We start from the raw sequence: 19,166 nt of genomic DNA, 5'->3' as shown, positions 1-19,166 counted from the left end.
AATCAGCTATAGCCGCTTTAGATGAATGAAAGATATCTTTTTCCTGGTGCCACTCATGAGAGTGGGAAGCTGTATTATCAATTATCTTGTGAGTTTCGGTTACGGTTTTCTTCATAATGGAACCACCAGCTGCTGTGTCAATGTCTTTTCGTGTAGTAATGTCGTATCCTTGGTAGAATATTTGTACTATTTGATAAGTGTCTAAACCGCGTTGAGGACATCCTCTCAACAACTTTCCGAATCTTGTCCATGCCTCATATAAAGTTTCATTTGCCTTTTGTGCGAACGTAACAATTTCTCCTTGAAGTCTCACGGCTTTAGATGCCGGAAAGAATCTTTTAAGAAAATTTTCAACTAAGACATCCCATGTGTCAATCGTTCCTTCGGGTAACGATTCTAACCAATCTTTGGCTTCTCCCTTTAAAGTCCAGGGAAACAACATGAGATAGATTTGTTCATCCTCAACTTCTCTGATATTGAATAAAGTACAAATCCTATTAAAGGTTCGAAGATGTTCGTTTAGATCTTCTTTTGGCGTACCACTATATTGGCATTGATTAGTTACCATGTGTAGGATTTGTCCTTTGATTTCATAATTTGGCGCATTAATGTCTGGCGTAATAATGGCGTGTCCTTGGCCTGTATGTGTGGCTCTCATTCGATCTTCCATACTTAGAGGTTCAGTTACTTCCATATTTGAATTTGTTGAATACGAATCACTAGAGGATTCTAATTTAACGGTTTGTAGTTCAGGAGGAATGATTAGTGCTTCAGGATCTTGGAATTGTCCTTGAATATCCTCCGGGTTCTCAATTGTGAAATCGGGTTCAAAAGATGGATTATCGGAACTTTGAATTGGAGTACTTGTTCGACTAGATGATGATTCTAAAGAAAAATCAATGGCAGCAATATTAGCTAGATGTCTTAATCGAGTTGCAGGTGGTGAACGTATGAAAGGTGGTGAACATTTTGCTCGGTGCATTCACTGAATATCCTATTTGTTATAAAAATAAAAATTATATAAGTTATTAAATTAATAGACTTTTCTACTTTTGCCCACGTTTCAAATAGCCAAAAGATGCAGCAGGGAGCCAGGATCTTTTAAGTCGGAAAATCCACAACTCAGCCACTAACAAATTCAACTATTACTATGAAGCAGAAAATTTTGGATGTCTATCAATTTAACCGCTTAAAATAATTTTTTCGACGAAGTTTAAGAAAATAAAGAAAATTCTATGTCCTAAAAACTAGAGCGTAGAAATGAGAAAGAAAAAAACGCGTCGAAAAATAAGAATCGAAAAACAAACGTCGAAAAATAAAAAGTCGAAAAACAATAATAAGAAAGTAGAGCGTCGAACCTTAAAAGTCTAAAAACTAAAAATTAAAAATTGCGTCTAAAGGTATTAAAGCTTAAAAGGAATTCTATATCAAAAACGGCAATAACTTAAAAAGGTACTAAAATTTATTAAATACTAAAGCGATAAGCGACGTCGTAAAATTCTAAAGTGCCAAGATCTTAATCTAAAGAAAAAGCACTTAAGGGATTTTACGGCAAAGCCTAAAAATCTAGAAATATAAAAATTCAACGATGAAAACTAAGTTTAAAACTAATTACGAACGATAAATATACAATTGACGACTTAAACGATTAAAGTATACAATTTATAAAAAGATATAAAAAAATGATAAAATTACTTATTTTTATAAAATATTATTGTTATATTATTATTTTATAAAAGTATTAATTTATAAAACTAAAAAAACTAAAAATAACAAATTATAATTAAACTAAACTAAATATATTAAATTAAAACCCTAATTAGATTTAATAATAATAATTATAATTAATTAAAACCCTAAATTCGTAATTAATGCAGGCAGAGGTTTGACCTATCAGAGAGGCTCCGCGAGTATGGTTTGATGATGCCAGAGGTGCTCCGCGAGTGTGGAGTTACACAGATTCAGAATTCGTGCGGGCCAAAATTGCAAGTTCAGCGTAATTTTTTTTAAATTTTTTTTTAAGTTTTTAAATTTTTTTTAAAAACTTATATATATAGCTTAAAAACTTATTTTTTTTACCGTTTCATTTTCGGCTCCCCGGCAGTGGCACCAAAAACTTGATGTGTGCAGCGGTGTATACGAAATACTATTAAATACGATACAATTTTACACAAGTTTTATATAATTTATTTACAGATGGATATACCTAAACCTTGCTACAACACTATAGGCATTGTACCTAATCGTAGAGTAGTATAGTTTTTAGTAAGTTCGGTTCGTTCCACAGGGAGCTAGTGATTACGTACTATATATATATATATATATATATATATATATATATATATATATATATATATATATATATATATATATATATATATATATATATATATAAGTAGTAATATTATTATAAAAGGGGGGTTTACCGTTTAATGACGGGTTTGTCGATTTTATATTTTAAGCGTAAAGATAAATGACGATAATATAAATGACATAATTAAAATTACGATAAAGTAAATTGCAGTAATTAAAATGACAGTAAATAAAGGTACGATGAAATATGAAATAAAAGTATTATGCTTATTTAAACTTCCGTAATCATGATGTTTAACGTTTTGATTTTAATTTATTTATCTGGGTTAATTGTCCTTTGTCCTGGATTTATTTGATACCTATCTGGTTTTTGTCCATAATAGTCCATCGGTCATAATTATAAAATGCTCGTCAAATTAACCTTATTCCTAAAGTCAAATATTCCAACTAATTAAGGGTTCAAAATGTAACAAGATTTTAATACTTTATTTAATGATTACACCAGGTTATCAACTGCGTATAATCCAAGGTTTTAATACTTTGTTAACAATTACACCAATTACCCTTGTATGTAATCCACCCCTGTTTTAATAAGATATGAACATTAATTTACCCACTTGATCAGTTTGAATAATCAATTTCCCAACCCGAATAATTAATTAAATGATCGTAAAATATGTCATATAAACGTCACTAAATAGGACATACATAATCATTTAATAATTATTAGATTAACTAATTTGAAGATAGGTTCGACAGATTCCAATGAGTTGTCATTCGATTAGACAATACCCCCCATCTATTAATAGTTCATACTCCAATGTCCACCAGTGTCTGTCTTTTGTCCAAACCCGAATTATGGTACAAAATCCAATAACCCCGTCTTAATATTTAGTCCAACATCGCGATTACTTCGGCTTAAATAAGCATAATAATAACTTAGTTACGAGACATTAATTTAAAAAGGAAGAACATATCTTACAGTGGTATTTAATCGCGTAGCATTACACGGATAGAACTCCGACTTTAAAACCCGTAAAACATTTCTTACAATAACCCAATTATTAGTAAACTTAAATTAAAATTAAATTTATAAATATAAATATAACTGAAGAGAGAAAGAGTGTGTGAAAGTGTAAATATTTCATCGAATTGCATCGCCTTTTATATTGGGATTTGGGTCCTGGTCTGCTCCGCGAGTGCGGAGGTTTTGTGCGTCACAGCTCCGCGAGTGCGGAGCTTCTAATTCCAGCTCACGCAGAAATTGGATCCTAGCTTGCCGACGTTTATTTATTTAATATATATATATATATATATATATATATATATATATATATATATATATATATATATATATATATATATATTTAATTTACATAATTAATTATATATTATATTATATTTATGTGCATAGTTAATTTGTGATTTTAGGTCCGTTGCGTCGTGCGTTGATAGTGGGTTCATGAAAGGACCCGTTCATATACATTATAAACGATTCACAATAGTTGATTACATCGCGAGGTATTTGACCTCTATATGATACATTTTACAAACATTGCATTCGTTTTTAAAAGACAAACTTTCTTTACAACGAAAGTTGACGGCATGCACACCATTTGATAATACATCCAACTATAATTGACATAATAATAATCTTGATGAACTCAATGACTCGAATGCAACGTCTTTCAAAATATGCCATGAATGACTCCAAGTAATATCCTTAAAATGAGCTAATGCACAGCGGAAGATTTCTTTAATACCTGAGAATAAACATGCTTTAAAGTATCAACCAAAAGGTTGGTGAGTTCATAGGTTTATCATAACAATCATTTCAATATATTAATAGACCACAAGATTTCCGTTTATAAATATATGTACACTCGCAAGTGTATAAAAGTATTCTATCAGTTGTAGGCACCCGGTAACAAGCCTTAACGTTCATGTTTTACCCTCTGAAGTACACCAGATCAGGTGTGTTTAAAATAACCTCGAAGTACTAAAGCATCCCATAGTCAGGATGGGGTTTGTCAGGCCCATAGATCTATCTTTAGGATTCGCGCCTACCGTACATAGACAAGTAGTTTAATGTTACCAAGCTAAGGGTATATTTCTGGTTTAAAACCACATAGAATTAGTTTTAGTACTTGTGCCTATTTCGTAAAACATTTATAAAACAGCGCATGTATTCTCAGCCCAAAAATATATATAAAAAGGGAGTAATGAAACTCACCATACTGTATTTCGTAGTAAAAATACATATAACGTCATTTAACAAGTGCAAGGTTGGCCTCGAATTCACGAACGAATCAATATTGAGATTCAATATTGCAGGAAAGTACGTAGACGCAACGGAGATGATAAACACTAGATTGACCTCACGAGCATACTCATAAACCATACCCATCACCTCCATAGCTATAACCCATAATTTCCTTAGCTTCGACTCATTTAAAAAAACTATTTTGAAATCACTCGGACATCACTCCGTCGTAATATTTTATGTATACTAAAAATATCTTGAAATAATACAGAGCATATATATATATATATATATATATATATATATATATATATATATATATATATATATATATATATATATATATAAATCGATTGAGAGAGTTTTAGAGAAATATATTTTCAAGTTTCTATCAAATAATGAAACCTAATGAATTCTATTTATAATAGATTTTTGAATTATTAAAGTAAATTATTAAAGTATGAATTATTAAAGTGAATTATTAAAGTATGAATTATTAAAGTGAATTATTAAAGTATGAATTATTAAAGTGAATTATTAAAGTATGAATTATTAAAGTATGAATTATTAAAGTGAATTATTAAAGTATGAATTATTAAAGTGAATTATTAAATTATGAATTATTAAAGTGAATTATTAAAGTATGAATTATTAAAGTGAATTATTAAAGTATGAATTATTAAAGTGAATTATTAAAGTATGAATTATTAAAGTGAATTATTAAAGTTAAAGTAAAGTAAAAGTAAAGTAAAGGTAAAGTTAAAGTATAGTAAAAGTATAAAAACTATGTATGTATAATACGCATATATATATAATATTAATTTAAATCGTTTTATATATTTAATGAAATAAAATATAAATATCGTTATATTTATTATACTGGTTAAGTAATGAGTTGTCAAAAGTGATTCTAGATATTTATAAAAGTTATATACGTTTTAATAATAAAGTTCTTTTTAAACTGAAAATGTTTTTGTACGTTTGAAAATAGATTAATAGAATATTATGGAAACCAATTCTCCACTAGCTTTTGTCTAACTTTCGTAAATGACACTTTTTATTTTTATTTATAAATAGCTTTACAAATTATTCCGAATATCGTTAAGAGGAATAGATTTTCTCAAATCATAGTGGACCTCTCAACAGAGACTTGTAATCATAATTCAATGTTTCTGATAATTCAATCATTTAATATATTTTATTTAATTTCCTCGATAATCATATTGAAACAAATACGTTCATATAAAACATTATATGTTTAAATACTTTGTTGACATTTTCAATTTATAACATATATACATATACATACATATTCATATATGTTCATTTAATGGTTCGTGAATCATTAGAATTTGGTCGAGGTTTAAATGAATGTATAAACATAGTTTAAAATCCTTGAGATTTAACTTAACAAACATTGCTTATCGTGTCAGAATAATATAAAGATAAAGTTTAAATTTAGTCGAAAATTTCCGGGTCGTCACAGTACCTACCCGTTAAAGAAATTTCGTCCCCTAAATTTGATAGAGGTGGTTATGGCTAACAATGAGAATGTTATTATGACGTAACGATTATGAAGTTTTATCATGTCTAAGAAGTATGGATAAAATAATTCGATTATTATACGCGTATGAGGGAAGTTATCGTAAATGAAGGAAATAAGATTATAGTGATTCGTCACATCTTTTGACATCATCACAATTGATATCCGAATTTAAAGAAAATCTTTGTAATCTATGTTGGATTTGATGCTTCGGTGATTAAGGAGATTATGATTCTCTTCAAATTAATACGATATTCCATCTTGATTTCTCTGTCGGGTATTTCACTATAAATCCACCTCCTTCGTTTCCTTACAACTCACACCTTCTATTCTTTCTCCCTCAACTCATATTTTAAAGTATTTGTCAATATGCTTTATCCAGTACTGATTCTCGATATACTCCTCACTTTCATATCTGTCGTTCTTCTTTTTCATCTGCCTCCGAAAGAATCTATTTACTTCTACTATACTCTCGGTTTTATAGTGTTTTTAGTTCTTCCATGTCTTTATATTGCTATATGCATCGATATATACGGTTTATAATTTTTGGGTGGTTGTTGGGTTTTATATCTTCCCTTATATTTCAAAGCCCCTGCTTTATTCTTCTATAATCATTGACATCCACAGTTAATGCTCCCTTCTATTTGCTGCGATTTATACTCCAATTTCTATTTTGGAGTTTTGTCCTTTCGTTTCTTCTTCTTGCGATTAAGCAACGTTTGTAATGGTCCAGTATTTGCAGATATGAATTTCAGAATGAACATAGTTAATGTTCTAAGAAGGAAATGGTAATGGCAAGATCTTGATTTGTTAATTTACTAGAATTCCCTGAAAAGACCGAATCATCAAGAAAATATATTCTTGATATTTTTAGAGATTAAAAAGAATACAAGAGTCGTGTAACATGGAACATGATGACGGCATGGTCTGTGAATCGTCATGTCCCATTAGAAACTCAGCATGACTTACTATAATATAATCACGTTGATCAAGTGTCATTATATTATACTAACTTATGCTTCAGTTCCCAACACTACTTCAAAACATTCATAATTTAAACTCGAAAGTTTATAGAATATAGAAACTAATAGTTTCTTATATAATGTAACACTGATAGCGCAAAGAGATAAATGACTTCAGATAAGATTAGTTGTGAAAATATCTTCAGAAATATCGCGGATATTTATAATGAAAGATATGATAATATCTTAGAATTTCTAATATTGATGGATGATGATGAAGATTTTTCTGTAAAGGTTTAGAATAAAGAGTAAGGTATTCGTTAATGACTTTAGCAGACACTGAATCATTTGGATTCTTTGAAGGCAGATTTAGTCTTTGTGATTTGTCCACAGCCTCATTCATAGTCTGTTCAATCCGTTTTCCAGTTCCAAACCTTCTCTTTTTCTCAGCTTTACCACCTTACTATTCTTTGTCATCAAACTTTTTAGTGTAAAGATCGTTTACAGTTTTTGATGCTTCGTCAGCATTTCAAGAACTAGTTTGCAGTTCAAAATATTTTTCAGAACTTCACATTCAAAGTATGTAAGTCCAGGAGATAGACATTTTACGTACACATATAACTGTTGGCATAGACAAGCTGCGAGATTTCAAAATACTGGTTACTGTTTTCTGATGATTCGTATGACAATTCTCGTTACAAGATGCGAATGAGTAAATGATGTGATTTCAATAAATATAATGATTTTTCGAAAAGCCAAAGATAACTGAAGTTGTTGGTAAGTTTATTGCTAAGGTGGCGAGATATGAAAGGTCCCCAGTAACGATGACGAAAGGGCAACGTATCTATCAAGGTTATAATAAGACTAGTCCGACTGAAAAGTCGAAGTTGACTTGCTGGAGCTGTGACAATACTGTCTACTTTGAAAAGGATTTGAAAAGTCATTTTAGCTAATAAATGCCAAAGGGTCTGACACGGATACGCATCGAAATATGACTTTGGCTTCGAGAGCTTTTTAGGTACATAAATGTGGGTAATATGTGGTTGGATCATCATCTCGATTGTTCATTGTTTGAAGTGTCTTCGAAAACTTCGGAGAGTTTGAACACAGTTTGTAATCGTTAATATACATATGATGTTACACAGTTTTGAAGTCAAAGTATAACTTTGAAAGATGTAGGAATCTAAGAGTGATGTCTTCTGTTAAATCATGACTTGGATTTTGATTTGTCAAAATCAGAATGCGTAATCAAATTTGGGTGAGAATGGTTGTTTTGATTACTATACAAGAATGTATATTGTTGTGAGATATTGGGAGTATAGTTGATGATTTGCTTAATCAGATTCGAAAAATGTAACATATTAATTGTGAATTTATATATCTCTCGGGTATTACCTACCCGTTAAAAAAAATTTCACAATTAATATTTTGTACAACAGAATTTTATTACAGTCTTTATGAAAATATATATGTGCATATTTTCTTCAGATGTAACATAGATTTAATGAGTTAATATTAAATTAAACTCATTTGATTTACGGTTGAAACTAGAACTGAATAATCCCTAAAGACTTTAGAAATTACATAACTTTTACGGAGTATTTATTCAATAAAATTGAAATTATGAATTAATACTTCGTTATTTGTTGGTGTTTGTAACCCTTGCACCATATTCTCTAAAGCCACTACTCGAACACGAAGCGCGTTGACTTCTTCTATTACACCGGGGTGATTGTCGGTTCGAACAAGCGGATAAATAAAATCTAAAATTTGATGTAGTATATAATCGTGACGAGATACTCTGGAAATGAGAGAGAAAATGGTGTTTCGGACCGATTCTCTGGTAAGTGCTTCAGGTTCATCGCCAAGAGGGCAATGTGGTGGATGAAAGGGATCACCTTCTTCTTGTCTCCAATTATTGAAGAGGCTACGAACCTATCCCCAATTCATCCAGAATAGATGATGGCTAATTGGTTGATCCATTCCGGTCACACTGCTTTCGGAGCTTGAGTGGGATTCCATATCGGAATTCGAGGGACTTGAACTAATGACGAATTCCATTTCGTTCGAGTGAATAAAGGATTTTTCGATATGAAATGATTTTTCGGCTATCGGGTGGTATTCTAATTACATAGAATATCTATATATATAGCTCAAAAGATTTCGTAGATTACGGAGGAATTTACGGGATATGTCAGGCAAAGTTTACAGTAACAGATACGCTAAGATATGGATTAGCAGATACGTTAAGATATGAATTTTGTCTATACACTATTCATGAAATCAATGCAGTAAGACGTGTCTAGACTAAGAATGATAAGCAGGCAATTTCTGACAAAAATTATAAGCAAAACTTTTGACATGCAGACACGTTCGAAGTCCAGGCTAACTAATGCATCCTAACAACTATCAGTTAGACACACTAATACAGACCTGGTTCGCTAAGACTACCGCTCTGATACCAACTGAAAGGACCCGTTCATATACATTATAAACGATTCACAATAGTTGATTACATCGCGAGGTATTTGACCTCTATATGATACATTTTACAAACATTGCATTCGTTTTTAAAAGACAAACTTTCTTTACAACGAAAGTTGACGGCATGCACACCATTTGATAATACATCCAACTATAATTGACATAATAATAATCTTGATGAACTCAATGACTCGAATGCAACGTCTTTCAAAATATGCCATGAATGACTCCAAGTAATATCCTTAAAATGAGCTAATGCACAGCGGAAGATTTCTTTAATACCTGAGAATAAACATGCTTTAAAGTATCAACCAAAAGGTTGGTGAGTTCATAGGTTTATCATAACAATCATTTCAATATATTAATAGACCACAAGATTTCCGTTTATAAATATATGTACACTCGCAAGTGTATAAAAGTATTCTATAAGTTGTAGGCACCCGGTAACAAGCCTTAACGTTCATGTTTTACCCTCTGAAGTACACCAGATTAGGTGTGTTTAAAATAACCTCGAAGTACTAAAGCATCCCATAGTCAGGATGGGGTTTGTCAGGCCCATAGATCTATCTTTAGGATTCGCGCCTACCGTACATAGACAAGTAGTTTAATGTTACCAAGCTAAGGGTATATTTCTGGTTTAAACCCACATAGAATTAGTTTTAGTACTTGTGACTATTTCGTAAAACATTTATAAAACAGCGCATGTATTCTCAGCCCAAAAATATATATAAAAAGGGAGTAATGAAACTCACCATACTGTATTTCGTAGTAAAAATACATATAACGTCATTTAACAAGTGCAAGGTTGGCCTCGAATTCACGAACGTATCAATATTGAGATTTAATATTGCAGGAAAGTACGTAGACACAACGGAGATGATAAACACTAGATTGACCTCACAAGCATACCCATAAACCATACCCATCACCTCCATAGCTATAGCCCATAATTTCCTTAGCTTCGACTCATTTAAAAAAACTATTTTGAAATCACTCGGACATCACTCCGTCGTAATATTTTATGTATACTAAAAATATCTTGAAATAATACAGAGCATATATATATATATATATATATATATATATATATATATATATATATATATATATATATATATATATATATATATATATATATATATATATATATATATAAATCTATTGAGAGAGTTTTAGAGAAATATATTTTCAAGTTTCTATCAAATAATGAAACCTATTGAATTCTATTTATAATAGATTTTTGAATTATTAAAGTGAATTATTAAAGTATGAATTATTAAAATGAATTATTAAAGTATGAATTATTAAAGTGAATTATTAAAGTATGAATTATTAAAGTGAATTATTAAAGTATGAATTATTAAAGTGAATTAATAAAGTATGAATTATTAAAGTGAATTATTAAAGTATGAATTATTAAAGTGAATTATTAAAGTATAAATTATTAAAGTGAATTATTAAAGTATGAATTATTAAAGTGAATTATTAAAGTATGAATTATTAAAGTGAATTATTAAAGTTAAAGTAAAGTAAAAGTAAAGTAAAGGTAAAGTTAAAGTATAGTAAAAGTATAAAAACTATGTATGTATAATACGCATATATGTAATATTAATTTAAATCGTTATATATATTTAATAAAATAAAATATAAATATCGTTATATTTATTATACTGGTTAAGTAATGAGTTGTCAAAAGTGATTCTAGATATTTATAAAAGTTATATACGTTTTAATAATAAAGTTCTTTTTAAACTGAAAACGTTTTTGTACGTTTGAAAATAGATTAATAGAATATTATGGAAACCAATTCTCCACTAGCTTTTGTCTAACTTTCGTAAATGACACTTTTTATTTTTATTTATAAATAGCTTTACAAATTATTCCGAATATCGTTAAGAGGAATAGATTTTCTCAAATCATAGTGGACCTCTCAACAGAGACTTGTAATCATAATTCAATGTTTCTGATAATTCAATCATTTAATATATTTTATTTAATTTCATCGATAATCATATTGAAACAAATACGTTCATATAAAACATTATATGTTTAAATACTTTGTTGACATTTTCAATTTATAACATATATACATATACATACATATTCATATATGTTCATTTAATGGTTCGTGAATCATTGGAATTTGGTCGAGGTTTAAATGAATGTATAAACATAGTTTAAAATCCTTGAGATTTAACTTAACAAACATTGCTTATCGTGTCAGAATAATATAATGATAAAGTTTAAATTTAGTCGAAAATTTCCGGGTCGTCACAGTTCATGTATCGGTTTTGGATTTTCGAACGTCCTTTCGTACGCTTAGATATCTTGTACTTTGCTTTTTGCGGCTTGTACTCTTGTCATTTTTAGACGTTTCTCATCAATAACTTGAACCACTTGGATTGTACTTTGTACTTTTTAGATTTTTGGTCGTTTGCGTCTTCAAATCGTCGATTTCTTCTTTTATCTTCGCACTTATTTATTTAAACGAATATTACTTGAAAATAGAACAATTGCAACTAAAAGCTTTACATATTGGAAGGATATTGCGACTAAATATATGTTCATTTGGAGCACTATCAATAGCGGTATTGTAAATTTGTAAAATATTGTATAAAAGTTTGAACGTGAAAATTATTGTAATCAGTTTTCATATAGAATTGTAGTAGTTGAATTGTATGTTAGCTACTAAGTATGAACTTAACGGGTAGGTACTACCCGAATTAAAACTTATAAAATGCTAATATGAAGAAAAAGCTTTAATAAATAAGTTCATATTATGCTACAAAATACTATTGACTACTCTTAATATTCTATATGATTAACTCAATCCTTTTGGCTATTTTTGAAGGAAATGGCACAGATGACTCGACACACCATGAATATGAGCGAGGAAGACTTCCGTGTTTTCCTTGCAGCAAACATAGCCGCAGTACATGCTGCAATGCAAAACAACAAAAATAACTCTAAATCTAGCAATGCAAATAACGCCACAAGAAATCGTGTAGGATGCTCCTACAAAGAATTCACTACTTGCAAACCTCTGGAATTCGATGGAACCGAGGGTCCAATCGGATTAAAACGATGGACCGAGAAGGTCGAATCGGTGTTTTCCATAAGTAAGTGCATCGAAGAAGACAAAGTAAAGTACGCTACGCATATCTTCACAGGTGCTGCGTTAACATGGTGGAACACCTATCTCGAGCAGGTGGGACAAGATGCTGCATACGCACTACCGTAGTCAGCATTCAAGCACTTGATGAACGAGCAGTACCGTCCCAGAAATGAGGTCAATAAGCTCAAGGTAGAGCTTAGAGGATTAGAATGCAAGGTTTCGACATTACCACGTACGAACAAAGATTCACAGAGTTGTGTTTATTGTGTCCAAGAGCGTTCGAAGATGAAGAAAAGAAAATCGACGCGTTTGTAAAAGGGTGACCAGAAAGGATTCAAGAATATGTGAGCTCACACGAGCCCGTCTCCATACAAAAGGCGAGTCGAATGGCTCATAAACTCATAAATCAGATTGAAGAAAGAATTAAAGAGCAGGCGGTCGAAGAAACCAACACAAAACAAGTCAAGAGAAAGTGGGAAGAAACCAGTGACAAGGGTTACAATTTTAACAATCAACACAACAATCACAACTTCAATCGCACTAAATTTCGCAACAATAACCGCAACAACAACCATCCCAACAACAATAACCATTACAACCACCGTCCCAACAATAATAACAATCGTAACAGCAACCATTTCAATAACAACAAGAGGCAGAAACCATGCCAGAGGTGTGAAGGATACCATCCAACTTGGCTCTGTACGGTAGTGTGTACTAAGTGTAAAAGAAAGGGCCATGGTGCGACAAAGTGCGAAATCTACAGATCAATGACTAAGGGAACAAATAATTCCGGAACAAGTTATGACGACATTACTTGTTTCGAATGCGGGAAGAAGGGCCATTATAAAAATATCTGTCCAAATCAGGGGGATAATAATGGGCAAGGCCGAGGAAGAGTCTTCAACATTAATGCGGTTGAAGCGCAGGATAACCCGAAGCTTGTTACGGGTACGTTTCTTATCGACAATAAATCTGCTTATGTTTTATTTGATTCGGGTGCGGATAGAAGCTATATGAGTAGAGATTTTTGTGCTAAATTAAGTTATCCATTGACGCCTTTGGATAACAAGTTTTTACTTGAATTAGCAAACGGTAAATTAATTTCAGCAGATAAAATATGTCAGAATCGAGAAATTAAACTGGTTAGCGAAACATTTAAGATTGATTTGATACCAGTAGATTTAGGGAGTTTTGATGTGATAATTGGCATGGACTGATTGAAAAAGAAGAGAGTAGAGATCGTATGTTACAAAAATACAATTCGTATTATACGAGAAGAAAGAAAACCCTTAATGGTGTACGGAGAAAAGAGCAACGCGAAGCTAAATCTTATTAGTAATTTGAAGGCGCAAAAGCTAATAATAAAAAGTTGCTATGATGTTCTAGCACATGTCTAGAAATTCAAACCCGAAGAAAAGAACATCAATGATGTTCCTGTCGCAAAAGAATTTCTCGATGTATTTCCGAAAGAATTACCGGGACTACCTCCACATTGATCCGTTGAATTTCAGATAGACCTTGTACCAGGAGCTGCACCAATAGCTCGTGCTCCATACAGACTCGCACCCAGCAAAATGAAGGAACTCCAAAGCCAATTACAAGAACTTTTAGAGCGTGGTTTCATACGACCAAGCACATCACCATGGGGAGCTCCTGTTTTGTTTGTCATAAAGAAGGATGGTACATTCCGGTTGTGTATCGACAACCGAGAGTTGAACAAACTTACCATCAAGAACCGCTACCCACTACCGAGAATCGACGACTTATTTGATCAACTACAAGGCTCGTTGGTTTATTCAAAGAATGATTTACATTCTGGGTATCATCAAATGCGGGTGAAGGAGGATGATATTCCAAAGACTGCTTTTACGACGTGTTACGCTCATTATGAGTTTATGGTTATGCCATTTGGATTGACTAACGCACCAGCTGTGTTCATCGACCTCATGAACCGAGTATGTGGACCATATCTTGACAAATTTGTCATTGTCTTCATCGATGACATACTTATTTACTCAAAGAATGATCAAGAGCACGATGAGCATTTGAAAAAGGTGTTAGAATTATTGAGGAAGGAAAAATTGTACGCTAAGTTTTCAAAGTGTGCATTTTGGTTGAAAGAAGTTCAATTCCTCGGCCACATAGTGAACAAAGAAGGTATTCAGGTGGATCCGGCAAAGATTGAAACCGTTGAAAATTGGGAAACCCCGAAAACTCCGAAGCATATACTCCAATTTTTAGGACTGGCTGGTTACTACAGAAGGTTCATCCAAGATTTTTCCAAAATAGTAAAACCCTTGACTGCATTAACGCATAAAGAGAAGAAATTTGAATGGAAGGATGAGCAAGAGAAAGCGTTTCAATTGTTGAAGAAAAAGTTAACTAAGACACCTATATTGTCATTGCCTGAAGGGAATGATGATTTTGTGATATATTGTGACGCCTCAAAGCAAGGCCTCGGTTGTGTATTAATGCAACGAATGAAGGTAATTGCTTATGCGTCTAGACAATTGAAGATTCACGAACAAAATTATACGACTCACGATTTAGAATTGGGCGCTGTTCTTTTTGCATTAAAGACTTGGAGGCACTACTTATATAAGGTAAAAAGTATTATATATACCGACCACAAAAGTCTTCCACATATATTTAATCAGAAACAACTGAACATGAGGCAGCGTAGGTGGATTGATTTGTTAAATGATTACGATTTTGAGATTCGTTACCACCCGGGGAAGGCGAATGTGGTAGCCGATGCTTTGAGTAGAAAAGACAGAGAACCTATGCGGGTAAAAGCTATGAATATAATTATTCGTACTAATTACTACTCAAATAAAGGAGGCGCATCAGGGAGTTTTAAAAGAAGGAAAGTTGAAGAATGAAATACCCAAAGGATCGGAAAAACATCTAAATATTCAGGAAAACGGAACCCGGTATAGGGCTGAAAGAATTTGGGTACCAAAGTTTGGAAACATAAGAGAAATGGTACTTAAGGAAGCACATAAAACTAGATATTCAATACATCCCGGAGCGGGGAAGATGTACAAAGATCTCAAGAAACACTTTTGGTGGCCGGGTATGAAAGCTGATATTGCTACATACGTAGGAGAATGTTTGACGTGTTCTAAGGTCAAAGCTGAACATCAGAAACCATCAGGTCTACTTCAACAACCCGAAATCCTAGAATGGAAATGGGAAAACATTACCATGGATTTCATTACTAAATTGCCAAGGACTGCAAGTGGTTATGATACTATTTGGGTAATAGTCTATCATCTCACCAATTCAACACATTTTCTGCCAATGAGAGAAGATGAAAAAATGGAGAAGTTGGCCCGATTATACTTGAAAGAAGTTGTCTCCAGACATGGAATACCAATCACTATTATCTCTAGATGACAGATTTGTTTCAAGATTCTGGCAGACGTTGCAACAAGCATTGGGAACTAGTCTAGACATGAGTTGAAATGTCCCGTTCTTATTGATTAAAAATGTTCCATATTAATTGATTTCGTTGCGAGATTTTGACCTCTATATGAAACGTTTTTTCAAAGACTGCATTCATTTTTAAAACAAACCATAACCTTTATTTCATAAATAAAGGTTTAAAAAGCTTTACGTAGATTATCAAATAATGATAATCTAAAATATTCTGTTTACACACGACCATTACATAATGGTTTACAATACAAATATGTTACATCAAAATCAGTTTCTTGAATGCAGTTTTTACACAATATCATACAAACATGGACTCCAAATCTTGTCCTTATTTTAGTATGCAACAGCGGAAGCTCTTAGTATTCACCTGAGAATAAACATGCTTTAAACGTCAACAAAAATGTTGGTGAGTTATAGGTTTAACCTATATATATCAAATCGTAACAATAGACCACAAGATTTCATATTTCAATACACATCCCATACATAGAGATAAAAATCATTCATATGGTGAACACCTGGTAACCGACATTAACAAGATGCATATATAAGAATATCCCCATCATTCCGGGACACCCTTCGGATATGATATAAATGTCGAAGTACTAAAGCATCCGGTACTTTGGATGGGGTTTCTTAGGCCCAATAGATCTATCTTTAGGATTCGCGTCAATTAGGGTGTCTGTTCCCTAATTCTTAGATTACCAAACTTAATAAAAAGGGGCATATTCAATTTCGATAATTCAACCATAGAATGTAGTTTCACGTACTTGTGTCTATTTTGTAAATCATTTATAAAATCTGCATGTATTCTCATCCCAAAAATATTAGATTTTAAAAGTGGGACTATAACTCACTTTCACAGATTTTTACTTCGTCGGGAAGTAAGACTTGGCCACTGGTTGATTCACGAACCTATAACAATATATACATATATATCAAAGTATGTTCAAAATATATTTACAATACTTTTAATACCTTTTGATGTTTTAAGTTTATTAAGTCAGCTGTCCTCGTTAGTAACCTACAACTAGTTGTCCACAGTTAGATGTACAGAAATAAATCGATAAATATTATCTTGAATCAATCCACGACCCAGTGTATACGTATCTCAGTATTGATCACAACTCAAACTATATATATATTTTGGAATCAACCTCAACCCTGTATAGCTAACTCCAACATTCACATATAGAGTGTCTATGGTTGTTCCGCAATATATATATAGATGGGTCGGCATGATAGGTCGAAACATTGTATATGTATCTATGGTATCTCAAGATTACATAATATACAATATAATTTGATTAGGTTATGGTTGGAATTGATTTATTACTAACTTTCACGTAGGTAAAATGAGTAGTTTTTATCAATCTTGTTTTACTCGCCATTTCTTCGTTTCTAATCCATTTTGAGTGATTCCAGTGGCCACGATTTCGTATTGAACGTAACTTTATGAATCTAAATAGAAAAAGTATAAGTTTATAGTCGGAAATATAAGTTACAAGTCGTTTTTGAAAGAGGTAGTCATTTCCGTCGAAAGAACGACATCTTGATGACCATTTTGAAAAACATACTTTCACTTTGAGTTTAACCATGATTTTTGGATATAGTTTCATGTTCATAAGAAAAATCATTTTTCCATAAGTATAGCTTTTAAATCAAAGTTCTTCTTAGCTTTTAATTATCCCAACCAAAACAGCCCCCGGTTTTACTACGACGGCGTATATCCAGTTTTATGGTGTTTATCGTGTTTCCGGGTTTTAAATCATTAAGTTAGCATATCATATATATATAGAACATGTGTTTATTTTATTTTAAAATTATAGTTAGAAGGATTAACTTTATTTGCGAACAAGTTTAGAATTAACTAAACTATGTTCTAGTGATTACAAGTTTTTAACGTTGAATAAGACAGCTTTTTATATATGAATCGAATGATGTTATGAACATCATTACTACCTCAAGTTCCTTGGATAAACCTACTGAAAATGAGAAAAATGGATCTATCTTTAAATGATCCTTGGATGGCTTGAAAGTTCTTGAAGCAGAATCATGACACGAAAACAATTTCAAGTAAGATTTCCACTCGAAATAAGATTCTTATAGTTATAGAAATTGAATTAAAGTTTGAATATGATTATTACCTTGTATTATAAAGATAACCTACTATAATTAACAAAGGTTTCTTGATCTTGGATGATTACTTGGAATGGATTTAGAAAACTTGGAAGTAAACTTGCAATCTTGGAAGTATTCTTGATTTTATGAAACTAGAACTTTTGGAATTTATGAAGAACACTTAGAACTTGAAGATAGAACTTGAGAGAGATCAATTAGATGAAGAAAATTGAAGAATGAAAGTTTTTGTAGGTGTTTTTGGTCGTTGGTGTATGGATTAGATATAAAGGATATTAATTTTGTTTTCATGTAAATAAGTCATCAATGATTACTCATATTTTTGTAATTTTATGAGATATTTCATGCTAGTTGCCAAATGATGGTTTCCACATGTGTTAGGTGACTTACATGGGCTGCTAAGAGCTGGTCATTGGAGTGTATATACCAATAGTACATACATCTAAAAGCTGTGTATTGTACGAGTATGAATACGGGTGCATACGAGTAGATTTGTTGATGAAACTGAACGAGGATGTAATTGTAAGCATTTTTGTTAAGTAGAAGTATTTTTATAACTATCTTGAAGTCTTTAAAAAGTGTATGAATACATATTAAAACACTACATGCATATACATTTTAACTGAGTCGTTAAGTCATCGTTAGTCGTTACATGTAAATGTTGTTTTGAAAGCTTTAGGTTAACGATCTTGTTAAATGTTGTTAACCCAATGTTTATAATATCAAATGAGATTTTAAATTATTATATTATCAGGATATTATGATGTACAAATATCTCTTAATATGATCTATATACATTAAATGTCGTTACAACGATAATTGTTACATATATGTCTTGTTTCAAAATCATTAAGTTAGTAGTCTTATTTTTACATATGTAGTTCATTGTTAATACACTTAATG

The 19,166-nt window shown here is 31.6% G+C and overlaps 1 non-coding gene across 1 annotated transcript; it reads left to right on the top strand.

Annotated features, from left to right (window-relative positions):
* Nucleotides 1-203: 203 nt before the first annotated feature.
* LOC139860630 (small nucleolar RNA R71) lies at nt 204-310 on the top strand. The gene has a single exon (XR_011763256.1). It is a non-coding gene; the product is annotated as a small nucleolar RNA R71 (small nucleolar RNA).
* Nucleotides 311-19,166: the final 18,856 nt, after the last annotated feature.

The sequence above is a fragment of the Rutidosis leptorrhynchoides genome, chromosome 7, assembly GCF_046630445.1.
Source record: "Rutidosis leptorrhynchoides isolate AG116_Rl617_1_P2 chromosome 7, CSIRO_AGI_Rlap_v1, whole genome shotgun sequence".
NCBI classification, from domain to species: Eukaryota; Viridiplantae; Streptophyta; class Magnoliopsida; order Asterales; family Asteraceae; genus Rutidosis; species Rutidosis leptorrhynchoides.
This window is presented reverse-complemented; position numbering and strand designations above follow the sequence as displayed.